The sequence below is a fragment of the Mirounga leonina genome, unplaced genomic scaffold (assembly GCF_011800145.1).
Source record: "Mirounga leonina isolate KUSES-001 unplaced genomic scaffold, KU_Mleo_1.0 Mir_151, whole genome shotgun sequence".
Lineage (NCBI taxonomy): Eukaryota > Metazoa > Chordata > Mammalia > Carnivora > Phocidae > Mirounga > Mirounga leonina.
Genome location: NW_023270377.1, coordinates 62,167,055 through 62,176,310, shown reverse-complemented (window position 1 = coordinate 62,176,310; position 9,256 = coordinate 62,167,055). Strand labels below are relative to the sequence as shown.

Here is a 9,256-nt window from a genome sequence, read left to right as displayed (position 1 = left end):
TTCTTTATGACTGTCCACTCATAGATTAACTCATGGCAAGCCAGTAAGATTATATTAAAAAAAACAGTAGTCATAGCAATTTTTATTAATCACTCACTGGCTTACAGATACTCTGCTATCCATTTAAAATTTTTTTGCAGCTCATTTCATCTTCACAAGAACTTTACACGGTAGACACTTTTATTTTTTTTTTTTTATGCTGAAAGAATTTATGTTTAAGATTAGCCAGCTGGACTGAGTTTAGGTGATCCCAAGTTTGTTGTCATCCTCCAAAGCATCATAGTCAGAGGCTAGGGAAACATATGCCTTCTTCCTTCCATCAGGCCTATCCAGGGTATTGACCTTGGCCATATCAGTATCATAGACCTTCTTCATAACCCATTTGATCTGGTGCTTGTTGGCCCTCACAAGTGGAATGAACACGTGTGTGCTATTGTCTTCTATCTTCTGCATGGCTGACTTAATTAAGGAGAGCTTGATGGCAGAGTGGTCAAACCTGTTTCTCCTGGGGGCACTCTAATGAGGATACTTGGGCTGCCTTTGGAGGTGCAGTTTCTTGGGCTGCCTGAAGATGGGTGACATGTAGATCTTCCGTGTGTGTGTGTGTGTGTGTGTGTGTGTGTGTGTGTGTGTGGCTGTGAACATCTTTCAGCACCACTTTCTTGGCCTTCAAAGCCTTTGCCTTGGCTTTGGCTGTGCGAGGCATAGGGGCTTCCTTCTTTGCTCTTGGCACCATCTTCTTGAAAAGTCATACATGACTTTATTATCTGCATTTTCCAGGTAAAGAAACTGAGGCTTAGAGAAGTTTGAAGCCTAAATTCAGAGTAAGTGATAGAGCTGGGATTTAAACCTGGATCTGCCAGAACACGGATCTTAGGCTTCTTGACTTCATGTGTGCTCATCTTTAGGCTTCTTGGGCTTGAGAATAAGTCAACTCAATTCTTTATTCTTCTAACTAATGAATAAGCATCGCTATCACACTCCTTTGTTTTTTCAATCATCACCACTCCACCTTTGCATGCTGCATATAGAAGGGAAAATCTGTGCAAGGCAACTCAGGGGAAGTAGACTCTAATAGATTCATGCTAATGATTTTGCTCGATAATTCTAGGCTCTTAGAGAATTTTGATGTCAGAAATTTATTTTCCATATTCCCATAATCTTAGAATGTAGGTGAGGGAAGATACCTCATGAAAGAATGAAACCTTTGTCCAGTAGCCATCATTCCCTATTCCCTCCTCTCTAACTTAAGAAGGAAAGGGGGCTATCAGGAGAGAGTATAGCTTACAGAGTCTCATGAAAAGCTGAACAACCAGGCCTCAGGAAGCCAGGAAATAAAGGACCCCTGAAAATCTGAGCAGGAAGAGTGGATGGACTTCTTCTTCACAGTGATGCCAACTGATGCCTCAGCATTCACATCTTCCCTGGTGTGTCTCCACTTAGGTATCAAATTCCAGAGAAGGAAACAAAATGGTCCAGACCGGCCTCCCTCTAACTGTATATATACATGTATATTCCTCTAACTGTGACTACCAGGAGACCTCTGCTCAGGGGTGTTAGTCAGGAAAAACCAACCAACTAACAAACAATAACAAAAACCCAGAAGTCCAACACTTATTGGTCTGGGGGAAGCAGTTTTAGTGAAGATGCCATATTGCATCAAGGAGTGAGTGGGAGTTGAGAAAATACAGACAACACAGGGAACCTTACATTTTCAACAAGTCTGTGCAAAGGCAGCAAGACATAAACTGACCGTGTGTGGGGTTAGGGGTAGGAAAAGCTTTTGTGAGTTTGTCTTTTAAGATATGGTATCTTTGAACGTCTTTGTGAGCTAAGACTTGGGAGACAAAAATCAAGGTCATTCATGGAGCAAGTTACAGAAGAAGGTAGGTAAGACTGGTGGTATTAGAAGCACAGGGATGCCTGGGTGGCTCAGTTGGTTAAGCGTCTGCCTTCGGCTCAGGTCATGATCCCAGCGTCCTGGGATCGAGTCCCGCATCGGGCTCCCTGCTCCGCAGGGACCCTGCTTCTCCCTCTGCTTCTGCCTCTCTCTCTCTGTCTCTTATGAATAAATAAATAAATAAAATCTTAAAAAAAAAAAAAAGAAGCACAGGAGGAGAGCTTAGCTTTGAAACACTTTTCTAAATCAAGAGGAGTTTGCAGGGTGAGGGGAAAGGGAAGATTTTCTAACTGATGGCCTCTGTTTCTCAGTGAAATAGAAGACAAAGTGATCTGCAGATTGCAGGTCTAGGGAGTAAGGACCTAACATGGGTGGTGAATGTCTGTGACATTTGCTACAGGGTCCGGTTCACTAAGACAGCAGAGCAAGGGAGAAGTTCAGTCAAGCTTGACACCATGATTGCTTATTTTTCCACCTTCCTCCCCATTGCCTGTTTTTTTGTTTTTGATTTTACATTTTAATGCTTATTGGTCACTCTCTCAAAGGGTGAATAAGGAAAGAAAATAGAAATGGGAAGCCAAATATTGCAGATCACCCTGGATGGCCAGACCTTAAAATTTCTGCTTAAGTTTTGGTGAAAGAATTTATGCTGAAAGAATTAAGTTTTGGTGGGGGTGGAGGATGGGATGAGGACAGCAATAGCTTGGTAGGTTATCATTGGACCTCCATCATACATGCTTCTCCATTATAATTCCCATAATCTTAGTCCATGGATGTTGGTTTGTCTTACCACTCTCTGGGACTTGGAGCCCCTGGTTCAGAGGATGAGACAAGAGTATGGCACCTCCCCTCAGGTGTCACTTGATCACACAAGAGCATACCACATTGGCAGTACTTAAGTACTTGGTATTGCCAAGGAAGTAGCAAGGAAGGCAGTTTATATGGTTTCAAGGCAGAGCTGTCGTAACAGCCAATACTTACCCTCTATACCTGCAAAGGATACCCTTGGCAAGACGAAAGATCTGTTGATTTAAGGCCAGGTAATCCTGCATAGGATGCCAAACAAGATCTGCCCCCTTTGAGTCCTTTAAAACTGAGTCTCCACTCTTGGCTTCAGAATGACTAGAATCAAAACATCTCAGACTTTCTAGACAGCACAGCCAAAAAAGCATAATTTCAAATTGCACTCTGATGGGAGAAGCCATTAGATGATGTAGGAATTAGGTTAGACAGACCTGAGTTAGAACCCCTATCCCACCACTTCCTGTGTGCTATTCGGCAAATTACTTATTTTCTCAGATCCTGTTTTTTCATAAATAAAAGAGTAATTTTATGATTAAATTAGATATGTGGATGAAAACACTATAGTGAGCTTGGCACATGTTATGTGCCTAACAAGTGTGAAAAAATGGATTACGATACTAGTTTGATTAAAAGTTGTAGGTAGGGGTCCCTCTTAGGATCAACTAAAAGATTCCTGCCAAATTCCTCTGTGGATACAATGTAATACAAATTCAAAGTATAAAGGAGTTAGCCGCTCTATCAGCAAAATATAGCAGCAACAACAACAAAAATCACAAACAATGAACAAAGAAAAAACCAACAGGCTCCTAGCAATTCATAAAAACAAGTCTATTCTCCTAAAGACTGAGAATGAGATTCAAATTGACAAGGACATGATTTTTTGATAAAGCAATGAAAGTACATACAAAAAATATGCAAATACTCCCATCAAACACCACATTGATTGCATTGAACTACTGTTAACAAACCTTCCTACCTCAATGTCATTCTTGTCCTTTCTACTCTTCTTTCATTAGTGACTTGCCATGAAACTTAGCTCCAGTGAACTTGGATTCCTCTCCTTGTCTTCCCAGTTCTGCATTCTTGCTCATGTCATTCCATTTACCTACAATTCCTCCTCCTTTCCCTATGCACAACCCTACCAATGTTTTCATCCTTCAAAAATTGATCAACTCTGACCTACTGTGTAAAGCCTTCCTTGTCCATACCTCTTCAGAGTGACCGTGTTCTGCTCCAAAAGCTCAGATACTTCTCTTCTATAGAACTAATTTGTCCAGCTTGTGGGCATTTGTCATTCTTCTGGGCTGCTCAGCTTCTAAACCCTTTTCCTATGTTTGGAGGAAGCAGAGCCTGCCTCCTACTCTAGAAGCTGAAGATGCTTATACTCTTTCCAAGCCTCCTTTCCAGATAAGATTAAGGAACCATGCTGGAGGCCAAGCCAATCAGATGCACTCACGGTACTGTGAAGTAGAAGCCAGTGGTGTGAAGAAGCAGTGGCGGGTGATGCCCGTGGAGGGCAGCTGTGCTCCATCTCCCAGGTCGGTGATGGTGGCAGTTCTAGCAGCAGAGGCCACTGCATGCATTGGCTGTGGCCTGGGGGGCAGTGGCAGGGTCTTCACGCAACTAGCTCCATGGCATGATTTGGGCTGCTTATGGCTAATCATCTCTAAGACTGATTCTCCAGTTTTGCCAGAGGTCTGGGCCTAAAACAGATTTCAGCATAGTATAAAACAGGAAACAGCTTAAAATGAATGCAAGGCCTCTCCAAGAATTGTTCACTGCTTGTCCTTCTCCTTAGAATCTTGCCACCAGCAATATTCATAGGCCTTCTCTCTCCCTAGGTCTCTGTCCACAGTGGGACTTGTGGTGACATTTCTGAATGTTGCAGTGGTGTTTTTTTTTTTTTTTAAGAGTTATTTATTTATTTGAGATAGAGAGAGCGGGGAGAGGCAGGCAGAGGGAGAGGGAGAAGCAGGCTCCCCACTGAGCATAGAGCCAATGTGGGGCTCGATCCCAGGACCCTGAGATCATGACCTGAGCTGAAATCCAAAGTCAGCAGCTTAACTGACTGAGCCACCCAGGCATCCCTGGATGTTGCAGGGCTTAAGGAAAATGCTGACATTTGGGAGGGACGCAGAGATGCTAAAATAGTCTCATACAATGAAGAATTGTCTGGCATCTCAGGCCACTTTCAAATGTCCCCTGGGCATTCGTGTAGGTAAAAATAAATCCTGTTCATAATTATCTGACCCCAGAATCTGACTCTGTTTTTTTTTATATGAAAGCAAAAAATCTGAGACTTTTTGAAGGAAGGTTGCATTTGGTTTGGAACTTCCCCAAGAGTCCTTCACTATTTAGAGATATCACATCAAAGGTGGCGATGTTGCTCAATGCAACACACAAAGATTCAGAGTGCAATTGTCACTGCTGTCTTTGCTGGCTTCTGTGATTAGTGCAAGCATCTGACTCCTTCATTATGGATTCTCTAGTGTCCTCCTGGCCAAGCATTTGCATATTGAATACATATGTTTATGTATTTCATAGATTACTTCTTTTTTTATTTCTCCTTTATTCTATAGTTAGGGAAGTACAATGGATTTTTATAAAAGATTTTAATTTCATTTCATGATAGTCAAGGTGGTACTTTAAATTACTTATTATGAAAATGAGGTGTTTGATCTAATAGGGCTGCAAACCATGGCCCTAAAACCCTTCCTTATTTTCCCACAATCTTCTAGCCTACCCCCTCCTACCAGTATGTTACTAAAAATCCACTGGTATAGAATTTAGAATGTTATTATTTTTTTTTAGACAGCTTATTTTTCTCCTTGCTGTATACATGAATAGCTTTAGAAAACAGCTCTATTCTTGCTAAGCTACAACCGTAACATCTTGGTTGATATTGATTAAAGGTCTAATGGTCCATTTTAAATGCTGATAAAAGGGGGTGGAATAGGCTTTAAAACTAGCAGACTCCTGGGAGCTCAAATCTGTGGAAACTTTATTGGGTGTAAAGGGCATATGGAGACCCAGCCCACACTCTGCCCTTAATGGCCACGTGAGGGAACAAACCTTTGCTTCAACCCCAGATGCTTAAAAGAATTTGAGTATAAATTCGCATGAGATTTGAAAAAAAAAAAAAGTCTCATTATATACTGCCTTTCTGTTACCAACCATCAAATTCCAGTTGGTGAACTTCTGAGCAGAATGAACTACTTGGCAGTCACCTCATAGTGAGATCAGAGAGACTCCTCAGGACAAGGGGTCCCCAGTCAGCTTGAGTGCTGATTGCGGATGGAGCCCTGCTCCAGCCAACAGTGCCCAGAGGATTTCTTACCCACTTCAGGACTCCTCCTGAATGATAAGAACTATGAGGATGATAATCTAGGGAGAATATTTCTTGATGTTAAAAAAAAAAAAAACCCTAACATCTAGGCCTCCTCATATTGTTTTATTAGTAGCCTCCTTGCTGGTGATGATCTTAGTCCTATATGTTTTGCCAGAAGGCATCAGAAAAATGCCTTTCAAAATCTGATCACCTTGGCATGCAGAAGCAGCAACTGAGGATTTTCTGAATTGAATAAACCTGTATGTACTTAAAAGGGGAGCTATGATTTTTAAAGAAGACTGATTTTTGATCACTTGGAAACTGTATGAATTAACATGATTTCCAAAATCAGCGGCCTAAGACTTCAATTTTATTACTCAAGAAATAAATCCCCAACAGATGGCCCATGGGAGTGACACAAATGTCCTGGAGATTTTAATCATACAAAAGTGAACAGTAAAGCCCTACAAAGATGAAAAGTATTTTAGGATATGCTACTAATTGTCACAGCCACCTAGGAAATAATTTAGTACAAATTCACAAACAATACAATGAAAATACTGTGAAGCTATATGTTCATAGTGTAACAGCTACTTGCTGAAAAAGAAAAACTGAAAAACACTAGGCAATTTCTTACGACACTCATTAATAACTGACTTATTTTTTATTTTTTTAAAGATTTTATTTATTTATTTGAGAGAGAGAGAGTGAGAGAGAAAGTGCACAGAGGGGTGAAGAGAAGAGGGAGAAGCAAAGTCCCCGCCAAGCAGGGAGCCCGATGAAGGATTCGATCCCAGGACTCTATCCCAGGACTCCGGGATCATGACCTGAGCTAAAGGCAGAGGCTTAACCAACTGAGCCACCCAGGTGCCCTAATAACTGATTATTTTTAATGGATTTTACCTAAAAAAAAAAAAAGAGTTCTTTTTTTCAAACATGTCACCTTTATATCCTGGAAATATTTGCTCAAGATGTGTTTCAGCATTCTTTGGGTCACTAGAGAGACCCAAAGAATCCTTTTATACTAAGCATCAACTACTGCTCTATCATTTTCAGATGGTTGAGTCACTTGGTACCCCCTCATCATCGTCTGGTTACCTTGTTGTCTTTGTTCAACTGTTAACCAGGAAGTGATCTGGCGCTTTGTCTGTCTTCTTGTTTTCATAGCCCCTGTAATAACCGCTTTCTTTTTCATTCTTGTCAGTTTCTCTGAAAAACGTGCAGCTACCAAGACTGTGCAAAACTGACTTTCACTTTGTGAGAACTACCTATGACTTGCTGTGGTGCAGATGCTTCCCTTCCAGGAATTCAGCAAGGCATGATAACTTGTCTTCTTGACTCACACACTGACTCAAGTATTTATAATGCATGATATTCGGGGGATGTTGGGAAATACAAAGATGAATCTGCCTCATTACAGACCTCAAGAAACTTACATTATGTTACGTAGGAAGGAAATAAGATGTGCTAAATGCTATAGAACTGCAGTGTCCAATAGAATAGCCACTAATTATTGATTACTGTCTTTGAATGTGGGTAGTTTGAATTGAGATGTACTAGAAGTATAAAACACACACCGAATTTTGAAGATTCAGTGCAAAAAAATGCAAAGCATCTCTTTAATATTTTTATATTGATTATATGTTGAGGTGATAATATTTTGGGAATACTGGGTTAAATAAAGTATATAATTAATTTAACCTGTTTCTTTGCACTTTTTCTATGTGGCTACTAGAAAATTTATAATTATATATGTGGCTAGCATTGATATAGAAGTTTAGGGAGAAATAGAAGAATACGTCGTGTGTGTGTGTGTGTGTGTGTGTGTGTGGCAGGGTCACATACAGGGGAAGATGGTGAGCAGATAACCATCCCAGGGGAGGTGACACTTGAACTAGCTTTTGCACATGCAGAGTGGAGCAGAGATCCCAGCCAATAGTAGAGGCAATGCTGTGTAATGAGTAAGGCATAATCTCTGGCTCATATCTCAGCTCCTCTTAGAAGCTCTTGGACCTCTCTAACTCTCAATTTCCACATGAAAAAAAATTGGAGCTAGTGATGCCTATCTCATAAGATTGATCATCATGAGAATTATAATGAGATAATGTATACAAGAGATTAGTGCTGTGCATAGAACAAGAAAAAGCACTCAATAAATGGTATCTAAATTTACTTGTATTTGGAGTATCAGCAGGGTTTTGGGATGATTTAAAAGATGTTAAAGTGACATTTAACATAAAAGCCATTTCCTCAGCTACTGTGCCAGAGATGCCACCATTAAAGTCTTGTCTCTCTTTTTAAATCATTGCTTATAATCTGAGTGAATCCCAAATGCTATACAACGCATATTCAGGAACAGAGAAAACAAAGATATATTTTCCAGTTGATTTTCACTGTCCCTATTCCTTTGCTAACTTTATAATACTTTATAACCTTTTTTTGTGCAAAGAAGAAGGTTGGAAATATTAGTGGGCTATTTTCTTTCTTTTCCCTGTTGATATTCTTGGTCGTTGGACAATATTCAGTGGCCCACATCTAGCTTCATCAAAATTATGGATGTAAACTAGAGAAAATTCCAAGAATGATGGGGTTGTCATTACCTTAGAATGCAGGAGAAAATCAGCATATCCCCAAGTTCCCATTAAAGCAATCCTTAGAAGGGCTTTATGACAGTCTGGGACCTTACTGCAATATTCTGAGAAACTAATATTAGACCATCATCTGTCAGGTTATTTAGGGAGTAATTGATGGGAGAGGTCACTTTAATTGCATATAGAAGCTAGCTTCTCTTAAGTGCTTACCACAGGATGGTGGGTTAATAGTTGTAAGTATCCCACATGTGACATTGGCTCTGACAAATATATTCTCTCTCCCATCCTGAGTTTCCAGCGTTAGGAATTTTAAGAGGACCTCTTCTAGAGAGGTAAAATCAAAGTCTATACATGACTCGATTCAAGTCAAACTCTACAGACCTCTGGCTTCTTCAACACTGGGTTCCTGGTACATTTCAATTTCTTTTTTCCCCCTGGCTCTCTGTTAAGAGAGCCAGAAAAGGGCGCCCATTGAGAACCCTCAATTACCTCAAAGTTGTGTTTAGTAATTGCCTTTATTATTATAATAATTAACATTTAATATTATTGAACACTAATTGTTGTGCCAAGCATTGTACTATTTCTTTTAATATGCATAACACCACCATGAATCACTTACCATCACCCCTTACT

The 9,256-nt window shown here is 40.3% G+C and overlaps 1 pseudogene; it reads right to left on the bottom strand.

The window, feature by feature from the left end:
• Positions 1-240: 240 nt before the first annotated feature.
• On the bottom strand, positions 241-736 carry LOC118012687 (annotated as a pseudogene).
• Positions 737-9,256: the final 8,520 nt, after the last annotated feature.